Source organism: Lissotriton vulgaris, chromosome 4_1 (assembly GCF_964263255.1).
Source record: "Lissotriton vulgaris chromosome 4_1, aLisVul1.2, whole genome shotgun sequence".
NCBI lineage: Eukaryota > Metazoa > Chordata > Amphibia > Caudata > Salamandridae > Lissotriton > Lissotriton vulgaris.
This window is the reverse complement of record NC_141691.1, coordinates 831,838,599-831,855,861: the sequence shown is the minus strand read 5'-3', so window position 1 is coordinate 831,855,861 and position 17,263 is coordinate 831,838,599.

Here is a 17,263-nt window from a genome sequence, read left to right as displayed (position 1 = left end):
AAAAGTCAGCGACATTCATGCATTACCAAGCTAATGCTCTTAGCCATGTTATCCACCTCCCATTGGATAACATGGCTAATAACTGCTCAGGGCAGGTGTTAGCTTTTGGAGATATTCACGCTTAGCCCGAATATCTCCAAAAGTTGGTAATAGGAGATAGAGATGTTAGCGACTGTTTCCAGTCGCTAACATCTTGGAACGCTCACTTTGCATGTCATTGGTGATAAATATCACTGACATGCAAAGTGGGGCCCAAGATAGTCGCTATTTCCTTCTAGCTGTCGCTAACTGGTGTTAGCGACAGCTAGGTAATAGGGAGATAATTTTATATCCGCTTTCTTGGCTTTTAAAGCCAAAAAAGCGGAGATAAACCCCCTTGATAATATGCCCCAGAGTTTGTAAACAATGGCTGGTCTTGGAAGGTCCCAAACATGCAAACTATTACAGCAAGAAGTCAAGCTTGTAAGGTTCTTTGCTTCCAACTCGTAACTGTGTGTTATTCTCCTCTAGTAACTATGCATGTTTTGAATGAGGGTCATGCTATGGATGCTCAACTAGATGCTCAGGGCAGAAGTTGGAAGTTCAGATGTTGGAATTGTTGTCTAGGCCTGAGGACAATTTTCATTTTATGAGATCCTAGGGCCAGATGTAAATATGTTTAGAATAGCAATTTCCCAATAGCATTTTTTTCTGAATCGCTATTTGGTAACTGCTATCCTTAATGTATAAACTTTTATTTTTCAACTATCAATGCCTAATGTGTTGCAAATCAACCTACCTCATGAATATTAATGAGGTAAGTCACAATTGTTTATACATTAGCAATGATCACCATCACATGGATGGTGGCCTGCTGAGTTCAGCAGACCACAATGCCTATGATTGCTATTAAATGAAGCATTTTTTTCTATTGCAATCAGTTTTCCATAAAGAAAAACAGGATGAGTTTTAAAAAAAAATAAACAGCTTAACTTTAATTTCTTAAGAGTAAGTGGTGATTCGTCAGGCTACTTTGCAAAGCAGACATGCACATTGTGAAAATAGTTCAGCCTGTATATCTCAACCTCCCCCCAAAAATTCTTTTTTTAAACTATAATAATGTATGTATGAATATAAAGTATCACAAGTTTAAATTGAAACTGTCGAAGATAAATGTTCTTGGTGGCAGCCCCATCTATCGTTTGATTTAATTCCAGACATATATTTAAAAGGGCACGAGGTTTTGACGTCCATGCAGTGTCTTTTTAATATGGATTTCTTAAATGCATCCACAGGACACCACACGTTTATGTTAAAAAAAAAAGCTACAAAGGTAGCACACAGCGATAGGAATAAGAACCATCCAGTCCGGCTTACCACACCATTTTAACATACGGACATTTATTGAGGTGACACCAGTTACTCACTTACCTGAGACAGAAAGATCAGGCGCTTGCAGTTACAGTGCGTTTTTGAAGGCAGGCGTGGGCATCGAGACATATTTAATATCCATTAACAGGAAGTCAAAGGTCAGAGAAATGCTAATCATCCAGCCAGGACACCCTCGAGCTGCAGTAGCGTGGCTGCACATTTTAATTGGGGTTCCCATTAGCCCGAGTCTCTTTGGCAATTTGTCACAGGGAAACGAAACAATTAAGTCTTATTGTGAAGCGCTAATTAATTATTTAGCATATGCTTAGTAAAAAAATTGACACACATTAACCTTTATAGGGCAAGGGAAGCGGAGAAATTGGAGTGCTTATGTAACTAGCTGCCCATTTCCAAGCGCCTGTGGTTAGCAGAAGGGGAAATAGGCCGCGCTTATTATCTGCCCGCCCTTGCTGAGCTCCGGGTCTCGTTTGTGGTGATTGAGCGCGCCATTAATTAACCCACCTCGTGCAGTGCCGAGTGATTGATCGATGTTTAGTTCCAGCAGCCAGGTACCAGCCACATCTGGGAGGAAAACTACATTTCACTTCGATTTTTTGGTAAATAAACGAGAACGTAAATTTTACTTCAAAGTCCTTGTTTATATATACAAGCTATTAAATCGCGCAATAACCACTCCACGCTGTAGGTTAGCGTAAAAGGCCATCCATTTTATTAGGACAGAGTTGACAACAATTGAAACCAAACATCAATAACATATACCAACCCCCAACTTAAATCTTTCATCCATCCGTCATTCACCCACTCCAGTTACTCTCTCCCAATTCACTTTGCAACCTCTTCCCTTCTTCCATTCGCTTCCTCAGTATCTTTCAACCTCCTCCAGCATCTCCAGCCATCACACTCTTGCATGCCACACCACCATCATGCACCTGCATCCCCCTACCCGGTGGGGTGAGTATGCCTGCCATTGACTCCCCCCCCCCCCCCCCAAGTACTGCTTGCCTCACACTCAACCCGTCCTAACTGGCATGCTTAAACCGGGTATATACCCGTTCCCACTCCTGAAACGTGTAGGGTGGGCTGGAGGTTAAAACTAACTCGACCCTTCCCTGATGGCGCTGAGGGCAGGAAGAGGCCGGAACTTCCTCCCCTGCCCTCTATAAGCCCTATCACAAACCCCACCCCTAAACCCACCCCTAACCCACTAACTACACCCATTGTCTCGCGCAAATACCCCAGGGAAGACTAGTCTGCCGACCACTCCACGCTGTATGTTAGCGTAAAAGGCCATTTTATTAGAACAGGGTTGACAACAACAATTTAGGTTTAAAGTATTTTATTCGGCATAACACGTTGGAACAAACACACATCTTCAAAAAGCAATACGACAGGGCAGAAATAACCCCCAAATCTTAGGTGCACCATCAGCAAAGATTATCATGACGGGTTATGCCCCCACAGAAATACATGATATGTTCTGTCACAGCATGAAATGACTTTCCCCGCACAACCCTTCCCCAAACCCCAACAACCTAACTCCCTTCCCCCAACCCCCCTTCCCCTCCATCCCCACCCCCCGTCCAGTGCACAGTCCCCAACCAAAAAGAAAATACATCAAGGCCACGTCCCTCCGGGAGAAGAAGTCCAGTAACAAATCACTGGGCAGGCTCTATCGGCCTTGGAAGCCGCAGAAGGCGGTGGTACCTAGGGCAGGTGAGTTCCCTAAATTCCGTGAGCAATAGGGAATGAAACGGTTGCCAGAGCTCCTTGAATTGTTCCACATCTCCCGCCACTGTAAGGGACATTCTCTCCATACCCAACACATGCCACAGCCTATGGAGCCAACCTGTGATGGAGGGTATCGTAGCAGTGTGCCAGTGTATTAAAATGTTTTGGACTGCAGAGCCTAGAGCTATCGCTATCTGTCTGCCCCTACGGGATCTAAGGTTGTACATCAGTCCGTTCGGAAGCCCCAACAAGGTATAAGCAGGGAAGCGTGGCAATTCAATGTTGAAGTGTGCGTCAATATCATCCAACACTTCCTTCCAGTAAGGCTCCAGTAACGGGCAGTCCCATAGAATGTGCGTTAGTGTCCCCCGGTGCCCGCACCCCGGCCAACATGTTTCCTCCTTGCTATGATCAATTTCGTGGACTCGCTCAGGTGTGTAGTACCAGTAGGTGGAGACCTTGGTCAGAGTATCAGTGAGCCCCATGTGATATGCTGAGTGCCTCACCCTATAAGATATGTGTTCCCATTCCTTAGGGCTCAGTGTCCTCCCCAGTTCTCTTTCCCAGCGCTCCCTCCCGGGATGATAACTGTGTGTCGCAGGTGGTTGCAGCAGCTTGTAGAGATCTGTAATCAGTTTGGCATCCGATGTGCGCGATAAGAGCCACTTTTCATAAGGAAGAAAAAGCCTGTCGGCCGACTCCCTCACTTGCGGCTGGAGGGCCCAGTGGCGAGCCTGCATATAGCAGTGTCGGTCGCTCTCCGGGAGTGAAAACTCCTGACGGAGTTGGGTGAAGGGTATAACCCCCTCAGGGCTATATAAATGGCACAGGGCTCGGCACCCCGCCTGCCTCCAGTGCGTGAACGCTCCTCTCTCCAGTCCCGGGGTAAAGTCTGGATTGTCCACCAGCGGTGTGAGCGGTGACAGGAACTTGGTGAGACCGCGTGGGAAGTTAGTAGCGTCCCACACCCGCAGGGGGACTCTCGTAACAAAGGAGGCGTAGAGGTTTCTGGGCCTTTGTGGACGACGCAAGAAAGGAATCTCCTGCAAAGGTCTCCCTGCCACCGCCTGATCTTGGAAGAGCCAATGTTTATCGGACTCCCACCTACTCCATTCCACAAGATAATGGAGCTGCGCAGCCTGGAAGTATTTGCGGAAATCGGGTATCCCCAGACCGCCCACTTCAGGAGCCAGCAGCGAGAGGGCTCTGCGCATTCTAGGCTTCTTACCCTGCCAGACAAAGCGTGAAACATCCGCTTGTAGTTGCGGTATCCACCCGACCGGCGGTTGGAGCGGCAAGGCCCGAAAAAGATAAAGTACTTGGGGCAAGGCCGTCATTTTGACAGCAGCTATCCTGCCCAGCCAAGAAAGAGTTCCGCGATTCCATTGCCCCAGTTCCTCCCTAATCTTTGCACCTAGGGTTTGATAGTTGGCCGACACCATGGCTGACAAAGTGGGAGCAATCTGAATCCCCAGGTAAGGTACTGCACCCGAAGACCAAAGCATGGGAAACCTGTGTTGCAAGTAGGCTCTAGTAGCCGGCTTGAGGGAGACGTCTAAAGCCACCGACTTCCCCATATTCATTTTAAACCCCGCTACCGTGCCGAAGGAGTCCAATTCCTCTATACACGCCGGGAGGGCCGTCCGGGGTCCGTCAATGGACAGGATGACATCGTCTGCATAGAGGCTGATAGCGTGCATGAAACCCCCCATCCGAATTCCGGTCACTGCAGGATTATCATGCACCCGTTGAGCGAACGGCTCCATATAAAGAGCAAAGAGTAAGGGCGAGAGCGGGCAGCCCTGCCTGGTGCCACTTTCAATGTCAAAGGTCGCAGAAGTAAACCTGTTAACCCGGACCGCTGCTGATGGTTGTTTGTAGCAGTTAAGAATCATGGATCGGAACTTGTCCCCTATCCCCGCTTTCACTAGAACCCGCTCCAGATAAGGCCAGTGGACTCGGTCAAAGGCCTTCTCGGCATCTACAGCCAGCATCATTCATTCTCCCGGAATCCGGGAAGCCTTCTCCAGAAGGTGGACAATCCGTTTTGTATTGTCCGCTGTCTGTCTCCCTGGGACAAAACCTGCTTGGTCAGGGTCGATGAGACCGGGCAAGTGAAGAGCTAGGCGCGCGGCTAAAATCCCTGTATACAACTTCAAATCAATATTTAAAAGAGAGATCGGTCGATAAGACCCACAGTGCTTCGGACCCTTACCAGGCTTAGGGATAACCGTAACAGAGGCCCGGAGAAGATCAGGTGTGATAGCTCCGGGATCAGCAAAGGAATTGAAGAGGTGCGTAAGCACGGGGGCTAAAGATGTGCAGAAAGTTTTAGAATAGAGGGCCGTGAATCCATCCGGCCCAGGCGCCTTGCCATGTTTAAGTCTGGCAATAGCAGAGACCACTTCCTCTATCCGGATGTCTCTATCCTAATATTCCGCCTGCAAAGGATCCAGTGACTGCAACGTAACCGAATCCAAGTAAGCAGCCATAGCCATCTTGTCCGGGGGCTCTCCCGTGTAGAGGTCCTTGTAAAAGTTGCGGAAAACGGCCGCGATCCGAGCGTCCTCCGTCTCTACGTTCCCTGCCTGATCGGAGATTTCCTTAACCAGTTGATTCTGACGCGTCACCCGGAGCCTGTGGGCCAGTAGTTTACCACAACGGTCTCCTCCGGTATAAAAAGTATGACGCAGCCGGAGTGCCGCATACTCCGCCCGGTCTAGATCCAGTGCTGCCAGGAGCTTCCTCGCTTCCTTGAGCTGCCTCCAGATCCTGGGAGCCCCAGTCCTACGATGTATCTGCTCAAGTTCTCTAACCCGACCCGTAAGTTCATCTCTCTTGGCCTGCCGTTCTTTGTTGTCCGCCGAGGAAATCGCCAAAAATTTCCCTCGAATCACCGCCTTTAGCGCCGCCCATTGCGTAGGCCGGCTAGTGTCAGCGTTGTCATTATGGGATTGATAGTCTCGGATCGCCTCCTCAATGCGGACCACCACCTCCTTCCTATGTAACAGCGTGTTTCACCTAGACGCCACGTCCTGGGCCGAGAAATGGCCGGTGGCAAACACAACGTAGCCTCAACTGGGGCATGTTCCGAAAGGGAAATCACACCTATCTCTGACCCCGAGGTCAGCGCCCGCACCGGGGAGGTAACCAAAAGGTGGTCCAACCTCGCATACGTCTTGTGCGCATGGGAGTAGTACGAGTAGTCCCTGTCCGCGGGGTGCATGTGTCGCCACAGATCCAAAAGGTCAACCTCCTCCAACTGAGCCCTACGGTCAGCGGAGTATTCCCCGACCTGCGGGGAGCGTTGCGCCGATCTATCCAGCGCAGAGTTAAAGACCATGTTGAAATCACCACCGAGTATGATATGTCGGTACTGGGAAGAAGTAATGTCCTCGATCGCGGTCTGCAGGAAACGATCCTGCCTCTCATTAGGACTATACAGGGACCCGATCGTGAACAGAAGGCCCCCTATCTTAAACCGGTATGTGAGTAGTCTGCCCTTTTGTTCGGCGAACTTGTGGAGGACCTCTCCCCTAAAGTGTCGGGCCACCAGTATCGCCACCCCAGCCGTTTTAGTAGTACAAGAGGAAAAGAACTGTGACGGGAACTTATGAGAACGGAGTCTGTGCGTGTCTTGTGACAGTAGGTGCGTCTCCTGGAGAAGACAAATATCTGCCTGGGTATTCTCCAGAAGTGAGAGCACAGCCCTTCTCTTGACTGGATTATTCAGTCCCCGGACACTCAGGGTCACAACCTTGCAAGTGTCAGGAGGCATGCGAAAGGGTGTAGCAGAAAGCAATGGGGCCCCTAGCAACAGGGCAACAAGGGCACAAATGCTGCCGTGTAGTAGAGGTGACCCAGAAATGAACAAAGCGCTATCATGTGTGGGGCAAAAAGGACCAATCAAAGCCAGAGGCCTAATCAAAGTCCAGAAAGCTATAGACCAAGACATGTACTGGTTTGCCCACCCTTTCCCTCCCCTACTCTCCAGCAAATCAAAAAGAAAGTCAAAGCTGTAATTGCAGCAGTCAATTCTGAACAAACCAAAAAGCACATACATTGCCTGAATAACAAGGAACCCCATTGTGCACTGGACGACCCTCCCCCTTCCCCACCAACACCTGGATCCCCCCCCTTGTCTGTCCCACCCCTTCCCAATCCCCCAAGAACTGCTTCCCCCCTACAACTGCCCAACTGACCCCAGTCCCCACCCGCAACTGGGACTGTCACAACAACCCCGACCCCACCCCCCCGGTCCCCCAACAACCCACCAAAAACCATTGTCCAAGTCCGGTCCGTAGCAGACAAGCCTGTGGAAAGTCAAAAAAAGTGGATGTCCAGCCACTACGCACTTCCCCACCCCCCCCCCCGACCCCCGAACCCCCAAACCTGCATTACAGTCATGGCGATGTCGATCTCCCCCCGGAGTTCATTCAGGCTGTCTATGCGACTTCACTTGTCGCCGTGACGGTGGCTACATCTCGCGTTGCATCGTCCAGGTCCGCAGCTGCAGCAGGCGAACCCGGTCTCGTTGAGGAGGCCGAGGACCGCCGGCCAGGGATCGTCTGCCAGCCATCCCTGGTGATACGGCGCTGGCGAGGTGTGAATGTTCCGTCGTCCGTAGCAGTAATACCCAGCACCCCACATGTATCCTGAAGGGAACGCAGCTGATGTAGAGTCCCATTCCACCGGAAAATAAGGCGGAAAGGGTGCCCCCAGGAGTATTGAGTGCCATGCTCCCGAAGAAAATCAGTCGCAATTTTAAAGGCCTTGCGTTTCTGCAGGGTGGATGCTGCGAGATCCTGGTAGAGTGCCACCCGGTGACCCCTAAATTCCAAGAACGATCTCTTCCGTGCCTCGTGAAGTATTCGTTCCTTCAGGGGATAATCCGGCAGGAAGGCCAAAATGTCAGGGGGGTACCGAGGCCCGGCGCTGTAAGCTCACTCTGTGCGCCCTATCGATCCGAATGGGGAGGTCGGCCGATTCACCCAGCACCTCTCTGAATAAGTCCCGTAGGTACGCAGCCACATCCTCCCCCTCTTCTCGGGAAGGAACTCCCCGGACTCGGATGTTGTTCCTCCGGGAATGGTTTTCAAGGTCTTCAGTATGTGACTGAAGATCAAGATGCTGGTCCCGGAGCCGTATAACCTCCTGCTGCAGCTGCGTGATCTCTTCGTCCCTGGCATGGCCAGCGCTTTCCACCGTTGCCACTCTCTCTCCTAGGCCATCCACCTCCCGTCGTATCTCCCGGACCTCACCTGCCACCTCCTGCTTGAGTGTTTGGAAGTCGTCCCGCAATGTGCCGAAGAGGGACTCAAGGAAGGATCTCGTGACCGGCGGCTCCCCTCCACTCGCTCCCTGGAAGCCACCCGAGAGATTTGGAGACGGCTGTCCCCTATCCTGTCTCGCGGCGTTCCTGCCTAACATGTCCGGCAGGGTGCGAGCCCCCTTCTTGGACCCTTTGTTGTTCGCCATTGAGTCTGCTAGGGCAACTTCCGGAATGTTCGGTGGGGCCTTGTCCAAGCCACAGGTCGACACTCAGGCCAGGCCGCTATTGCCCTGCACCCTGCCACCAACAACCTAGGGGCCGGTCCGTACTGCCAGCAGGCCTCCTCCGATGAGCAATGGAGCGGCCCGCGATCCGTTCAACCCGGGGACTGGCGTCCCACCGAGTCTCCAGGCCCGACCGGCCTAATCCTGTTCCCTCGACCACCACGGCCGACACCACAGGCACGATTCTCGGCTCTCTTGCTCCTCAGATGGCCCCCCTCGAACCGGTCCGGTATATCTTTCTCAGGCACGTCAGCAGGGGGGACCGCGCCAAATTTCAGCGTCTATGCAGGGCATATCACACCAAACGCCTCCTTTCCAGCCCCTCAAAGGCGGTGAGTCGGTGTCTTGTGAGGGGCCGACCCCGGGGGGATACCGGCAGCCGAGACCCGCCACAGCCAGCCGCTAAAACATCCATCACTGCACCTCCGGAGCTCCCGAAAGGTAGACCGCAGTCTCTGCGCCACGTGCGGGGTCTTCCTGGGCGGCAACACTAAGTCTCTCTACCCCCTTCTCGGCACTTGCGAAGCTGGGGATACAGTCCCGCACCCAGGGGGTCCCGCCGATGGGCTGTTGAGTGAGCGCCACTCCTCTGGACCTCTAGTGCCTCCGCAGTCCGGAGCATAGGCCAAAGCCACGGCCTCGCGTAGTGCCCGGCCCCGCAGCTCCCTCCTCCGACGCCCCGCTTCCGGGCGCCAAGCAGCGCAGCTCCTCGGGTTTCGCCACTGGGTGGGTTGCTGTGATGATGGTCGGGGTCAGGTGGGAAGAAACAGCGGCCCCTCTGCAGTTACCAAGGTAGACGGCCGCCAAAACCAAGCTCCGGCTCCACTTCCGTTCCGGGCCTAGGGCCCTCCTCGTTCCCGGCAAGAACTCCGGGACCGTGCAGCCTCCGATCTCGGCAGTTTCTGCCCTCACAGCCGCCACACCAATATCCGGCGCTTATATCTCGCCAAGTGCAGCGTCCCGGGGGGAGATCAGCGCTAGATTAGTAGGTTAAGGGCCCAGGGCCGGCGGAGCTCACAGCGAGTGCGACCACTCAGCCCGCCATCTTGGCCACGCCCCCGACAACAACAATTTAAACCAAACATCAATAACATATACCAAACCCCAACTAAAATCTTTCATCCATCTGTCCTTCACTCACTCCAGTTACTCTCTCCCAATTCACTCCGCAACCTCTTGCCTTCTTCCATTCCCTTTCTCAGTTATCTTTCACGCTCCTCCAGCATCTCCAGCCATCACACTCTTGCATGCCACACCACCATCATGCACCTGCATCCCCCTCCCTGAAGGGGTGAGTATGCTTGCCATAGACTCCCCACCTCCCAAAGTACTGCCAACCAGGGAGCCCCGGTAGGCCGGTTACCTGCCCCATCTTTCTTCAGTGCACCTTTCGCTCTCAAACCCGGCAGCACCAAATAGGCTCATTCCAAAGGTGACTAATGACATCCCTTATCTCCATCATGTTGTATGCATTACCCATGTGTGAAAGGTGCACTCCGTCATCTCGAAAAAGCAGTGGCTCCTCGAGCCGAAATCCCGCATGAGCAATCACTTTAATACATTTGTTCCCACAAAAAATTCTCATCGTGCGATCCAATTTGCACCTTACTTTCTCAACTGCCGTGGGCTTCAGTGCCCCTCGCCAAGTCCTTCACGGCACAAACTCATTCCAAACAATACAGGCCACTGATCCCATTGCATCAGATGTAGCAAAGACACGCCAGATTGTTTGATTAAATCGTTCTCCCTCAGGTGGATAACCAACATGTCCAGGCAGCCTCTCTCAGCCATCTTTTTCGTCATCCAGGGCATCAATGCTCCCCAGGGCATCCCGCTCTTACCCCACCATTGTTCCTCATGGTGGCTGCTTCGCAGGTCCAGGCTATGACCATACACCTGCCTGTCTGCATATTTCGATGCCCAGTGCACAAATGAGTGTCCGACAATCCAGGTAACCGTCTTGGCTCCTGGACCACTGATGCAACCTACGAAGAGAACAAAATTAATACCAGTGAACCAAAACCCCCACAACACCTCCCTCACCCCTTCAGCCAACCCCCCAACTAACACATGACTCATTGCACACATAGCCCTCGCAGCAGCGCCATCGTCCAATGTTCCTGATCTTGTCCCAGAACTAACCCAAGCATGCTGCCGCCGTCACTGTGCCAATACGAAAGGAATGCATCCCATACCTGGCAGGGTCCCTGCCCAAATGCCTCAGAGCCATTTGCAACACCCCCAGTAACTGAAAAGCCGTCACCTGCTTCTTGGAAGCATGACAAAAAATTTCCCCAGTCACCTGCTGTGTTCTGCGACAAAAGTCACCCCAATCTCGCATTGGGCATGCCTCTACACATTCGCTCTCACCCAGCCACACCCACTTACCCCTCTCTACATGGTCTAAGTTAGAACAACCCAACCAAATCCCCAGACGCGTACCATCCAAACGCACATACTCATACGCCCTACCAGCCTTGCCCCTTGCCCCCACCAATTCGGAAACTCGGAAAGTCCCGAAGAACATCCGTCACCTTCTGCTCAGGTAATCGGGCCATCCAATTAACTGAATCCAATTCAATGCCTAGAAATGTCAGAGAGCAGCTGGGCCCAGCTATTTTCTCCGGGGCTAATGGAACTCCAAACTCTCATGCTGGTACTTGAAACTGCCCAAGCGCCCTCCTGCATTCACCAGACCGGGCCCTCCCAACAAACAGGAAGTCGTCTAAGTAGTGCAACAGTTCACGATGACCGCTTCTACACGTAAATGCCCACTGCAGAAAGGAGCTGAAAGTTTCAAGCAAAGCACAGGAAATCCCGCACCCATGGGCAAGACCTTGTCAACTAAGATGGACTCTTCGAACTGCATCCCCAGCAGGGAGAAATCAGCAGGGTGAATGGGAAGGAGACGAAAGGCTGACTTTATGTCACGCTTTGCCAACTCTGTCCCCTGCCCACACACCCTCACCAAACTGATCGCATCGTCAACCGAAGCATACTAAACCCTAAAATCCTCCGCTGCAATGAAATTATTGACAGATCTCCCTTCTGGCCAAGACAAATGATGAATCAGACAGAATTCTCCCAGCTCCTTCTTAGGCACCACTCCCAGTGGTGATATAAGGAGATCTGCAACTGGCCAATGGTCAAATGGGCCTTTAATCCTGCCTTCCAAAACCTCCTTCTGCAATTTAGCAGTGACCACCCGTGGCAATTCCTTTGCTAATTTCAGATTCTCCGCCCATCTCTGCTTCCAGGGGCCCTGGTATCCCATCCGAAAATCATCTGTGAAACCCCAATAAATCCTCAATGCCGCCTCTCTATCGGGGTACATAGAGAGCCACGGACCCATGGCCTCAATTTTGACTGGTGTAGGAGCCCTTTGGCCCAGCTTGTCCCCGCACTTTAGTGGCCTGCCACTGTTCAGATGGGGTAGCCAACGAGAAACATTGTGTGAGAGGGTGGCGTCCTTCACACTTGGAGCACTCGTGCTTGAATTTTCAGGGATGTCCAGTGCAGAAACCCTTGTTGAACTTCCAACAGGCACCTGAGCTACCCCCGCAGGCTTGGGCGACTGTCCCGTTGCCCCAGCATAGTTCCTCTGACCCCCAGTCCAGGTGTAGGAGCTCTGTCTTCCAACCCCAGTTTGGGCTGGGCGTGCCTGAAAAGGGTGGTACATGACCTGAAGGCCACTGGCCGTTTGTGTACATGCCGAGGACTGCGTGGAAGACATCCACTGCACCCAGAGCTCCTGATCTACCTCACCCCATGGCTTGTTGGGGTTGACGCTAATCCTAGCCCTGTACTCCTCGTCATAACTGAGCCATGCGAAACCACCGAAATGCATCTGTGCTTTCCGGATAATGTCCATATACTTAAGCAGGGCTATAGCCCGGTCCAGATGTTTCTCGCAGTAAATACTCGTGTCCATCAGAAAAGCAGGCATCCAATTCTCCATATTAATCGGCACCCTTGACCACCTAGTCATCTCCCACTCTTCTTTATTGGAACCCTCTTTGGCTTGTATCTCCCTATGTAACAACTTGAACACTCATGCTTCCAAATCCGAGACCTAGTCTAGTCTTTTCAGACAAATGCGATCCCAGTGTCATTTCCAAACCCATACAAGGTAACTTTTTCTTATGTTTGTCATCCCCCTTAACGTCCTTGCAATCCTGCCCGTCTGTCTTGTCCGTCTGAACAGCGCCCCGACCAGTTGCTTCCCCCGTGGGTACCTCCACCATCTTGGCACCCCCCCTCCGGTCCCGCACAGACCCCTCCATAATACCCACCGACCGGCAGGCTTTCTTGCGCCCCGAGTGGCCCTCATTCCAAGCTGTCCACCATGCACCCTCACCTGACAGGTTCGTATGGCGCCTCTCGTTGCTTCCTTCTGGCATCAGCTGTCTTCTGTCTCGCCTTCCTGCTCCCACTGGTGGCGGCCTGTGGCGCCTGCAAAACACCAAGCCATCCTGTTGCCACCTTGGTCCTCCCCCGATCCACACTGTCCTGCACTTCACTCTCTTCCAGCTCATCACTGTCATCATCATAGTCCAATTGCTCCTCAAGCTCATCCTCAACAGGCGCCCCAGCACTTCCCGCACCGCTCTCTTCACACCTTTCCCTGTCACACCAGACACTTCACCACAATCCGTCGCCGCTGATACCCGCTCCCTCGATGGAGGGCAGGCTGCCGCAGACCCCCCTGCTGCTTCCACCCGGCATCTAAAGGCTGTCCTGCGCCCAGCCCGCCCACCCATGCCTCTACCAGCCTCCACCGCTGGCTTGCGCCCCCAGACTGACTAAGCCTGAGGGGGCCCCAGCGCCATCAGGTCTTGAAGCCGATGCAGCCGTCCCTACCCCTGACTGCGGGGGGCTAGCTTCATCCACCCAAACCCACTTGCCATGGGGCCCAGAACCCCCTTGGTCTGGCCCTGGCCCTGTTCTCACCTCCACACCCCATGCCGGGAGCCCACCCCCCCTGGACCCCCACCAGGGAACCGTGCCTCTGAGCGCACACAACTCCTGCCACTTAAGTTCAGTCTCCTGAATGATGCAGCTCTGGTCCCAGATCCTTTCTTCTAGGGACATGCCCACCCACCTGTCCCCGGGGGCCCCAGGAGTTAGATCATTGGACTTCCTCCCCCGGGCCCAGGAAGGGCTGAGGGCCCTGATACCTGTTGACTCCAAAGGGCATGGCACTGGGACTGCCTTCCGGGGCCCCTGCCCCCCACCCCTGAGGGAACCGGCCCCCTACCCGCCCCAGCAGAGAGATCCACAGGTATCCCATACCAGTCCCCCTCCTCCCCCCACCGACTAACTTTCAGACAGGAGCAGCTTAAAGTCATCCTGAACCGGTTCTCCCCAGCCACCTTCCTCCTCCTACCCCTCCTCACTCTCTGTTCCTAGGTCCCAAAGTGTGTCTCCCAATGCATGGCCTCCGAATGTCCCTGCCTTGGCCGCGCTGAGAGCGCTCGCAGAGGCCTCTTCCTCCGGTCCTTGCCGAGGCACTACTGCACTCGCTCCCAATGCAACCGTCCCTGCCATTAAGACAGGGGCGGGCTCCTCCACTATAGCGCGCGGGGGAGGCTCTTACTCCGTCCCCCTTGCTTCGCTGGCTCCGTCAACTGCAGGCCCTGGCCCCGCTCAGACGTACCTTTCTTGGGTGGTGGTGGCTCCTCCTGACATGCCACCACTGCCGTGGCAACACCTGCAGAGGCGGACCGAGGCGTGCGGGTCATCCTGACCCACGCCTGGTCCAAAACTCCGGGCCGCAGGAGAACCAATCTCCCGGCCCTCCAGCTGCAGGGCCGCCCGCACTGCCGCCGCATCAGACTCCGCCATCACTGGTAGGCTTGCACCGGCTTCCAGGCACCGTGGAATCACTACAAGGTGGATACGGGGGTGGGGGGGATGTGGCGGTGTGATTGCCTCACAAGGGTGCTGCATGGCAACCGCTAAGTGCAACTAGGTCCCCGGCTGCACCAACAACTAAACAATGGCCACAATTGACCGATCAGGTCTACTAGCAGCAAAAACCCTGCACTGTCCTGACTAAACTCCTCAAAACTTTCCCTGATGGTGCTGAGGGCAGGAAGAGGCCAGAACTTCCTCCCCTACCTTCTATAAGCCCCATCACTAACCACACCCCTAAACCCATCACCTGACCCCCTAACACCCTAGCTACACCCTTTCCTAATGGTCTTACGTGACTACCCAAGGGAAAGACTGGTCTGCTGACCTTGCTTCCCCCGGGGGTCGCAATGTACATCGTTGGTGATGTTTACTAAAACATCACAATGTCAAATTGTCCGTTTTTGGGAAATCAATAGCCCACCTTACTGGACAAAAGATTCCTGTACACACCTTCAGAGACGAAGGATGTCAGAGTGGAAAGTGACAGGTTTGTAAGGCAGCTCTATGAGGATCAAAAAATGCACTAAGATTAACGATGGGCGTAGTTTGCATAGCACCTCTATGCCTATAGCATCTACACAAACTGCGTAGTGCGCTGTTCGGGATGATTGCTCAGTGCCAGATTGTTGTCCACACTGTGCAATTATTGAAAACGGCAACTTGCACAGTGCGAGCTGTCGTTTTCTGCCGCTCGAGTAGATTTTTACTTGAGCTGCAGCTTTCTCAACGCGAACTGGTAGTTTCTCATCGCGATCAGTCGCGAGCATACCCGACCACTCGCAATGAGAAACCTGACCTCCCTGCATTGAGAATCTCGCCGGGAGGTTTATATTCCACACTCGCGATCGCCAACTTGATGTTGTTGATCGCGAACCAGGAAAAAGTCTTGCCGGGATGTCATTTTGCTCGCTCGCGGTTCGCCAACTTGAAGTTGAGGACAGCGAGCATGCAAAAAATGCCAACTACACTACGCTACAGATATGTTCGCTAGCAGTGTCCTTGTGTGGATTTTGTGCTGACATTCGTGAGGGGCTCACCGGGACTGCGAGGACCAGCAGCCCGGATCCAGCCACAGCTGTGGCCTCTTCCCGGCCGGACACGCCCCCCTGCCTCCTGCTCTTCACTGCTCGCGGCGCCCGCTTCGCGGGAGCCGCTCGCTAGCAGTGTCCTTGTGTGGAATTTGTGCTGACATTCGTGAGGGGCTCACCGGGACTGCGAGGACCAGCAGCCCGGATCCAGCCACAGCTGCGGCCTCTTCCCGGCCGGACACGCCCCCCTGCCTCCTGCTCTTCACTGCTCGCTGCCGCTGCTTTGCGGGAGCCGCTCGCTAGCAGTGTCCTTGTGTGGATTTTGTAATGACATTCGTGAGGGGCTCCCCGGACAGCGAGGACCAGCAGCCCGGATCCAGCCACAGCTGCGGCCTCTTCCCGGCCGGACATGCCCCCCTGCCTTTCCTTACTTAGCAGTTGATAGCTACCGCATCGCGGGACGCGCGGGCGCCTCGCCGGGCGACGCCCGGGCCAAGGGCGGGCCGTTTTAGCCCGTTCGAGCCCAGGCGAGACCGGACCGGACCACCCCTCTTGACCTACAGCTAGCCCACCCGGAGGGCAATCAATCCATATTGTAACACACCTGGCTGGGATTTCAACTAAGAACAAGGGATACGACATCAAGGGAGACGAGAAGTAAAGCCATGGCATCAACATCCATGGTTGCAGGTACTCTGGACAGAGGAAAGCAGCTTAAGGGAGGAAAAAGGGCTAAATTAGATCTTCCGCGTAATAACCCGGAGAAGACCCCCCATATAGTGGACTCTCCTACCCCTTTAAATGTTAATGTAAATTCTAGTCCAACCCAGCCCGCACAAACACGGGTGACGACGCTGCCTGTTTCTTTCTTTTTTGGTGAGGGGTCCTCTGGTGGGGGAGAACAGTCTAGCCATGCTTTCATTAATGTTCTGAAGAATCTCTTAGACCGCCTGATGGCCAGACTTGACCGCATTTATACTAGGCTACAAGTAATAGAAACGGTCACTGGGGGTATCGAGGATCACTTGAGAACTATGGGCAGCAACCAAAGAGTGTCTACGAATGTGGACGTTCCCCCTCTACCTAATCCTTCTGGTCTGATAGCTGCCAAGAAAACCATTCCCCCTACTTTAACTAGCACAACTTTACCCAACCCAACAATCCCCATTTCAGTACCCTCCCCTAGGCAACCACCCCCCTTGCCCTTAGCACAGAAGTCTAACCTGGCAGTTACAAAGAACTTAATTAGGCCAGCGAAGATCCCCACTGAGATTGGTGACCGTTCTTCCCAGGATCCAAATAATTCATGCCGGAAAGAAGTTGTTAATCTACCTCCAGACGCGGCATCTCACGTGGTAATCTTAAGCGGTGTGCCTGAGCTCACCAACTCTGCACCAGAAACTTTTGATTCCTTAAAAAATAAAGTTATCAGTTGGTTGAACATCCATAGGCCCCTTCCACCCCACATGAGAAGTGAGTTGCTGATGGTAAGGAGGGTTGCTTGGGTGGGAAACACTATGAAGAAAATTAAGGGTGACTGCATCCTGGTGAACTTTAGGGATCCGCAGATCGTATCTCATATCTGCAATTAGTTGGGTAGTTCGAAACACAACTATTCAACCATTGCCACTGTCCTTCTTTTACCCACCACCAAACATCCGATG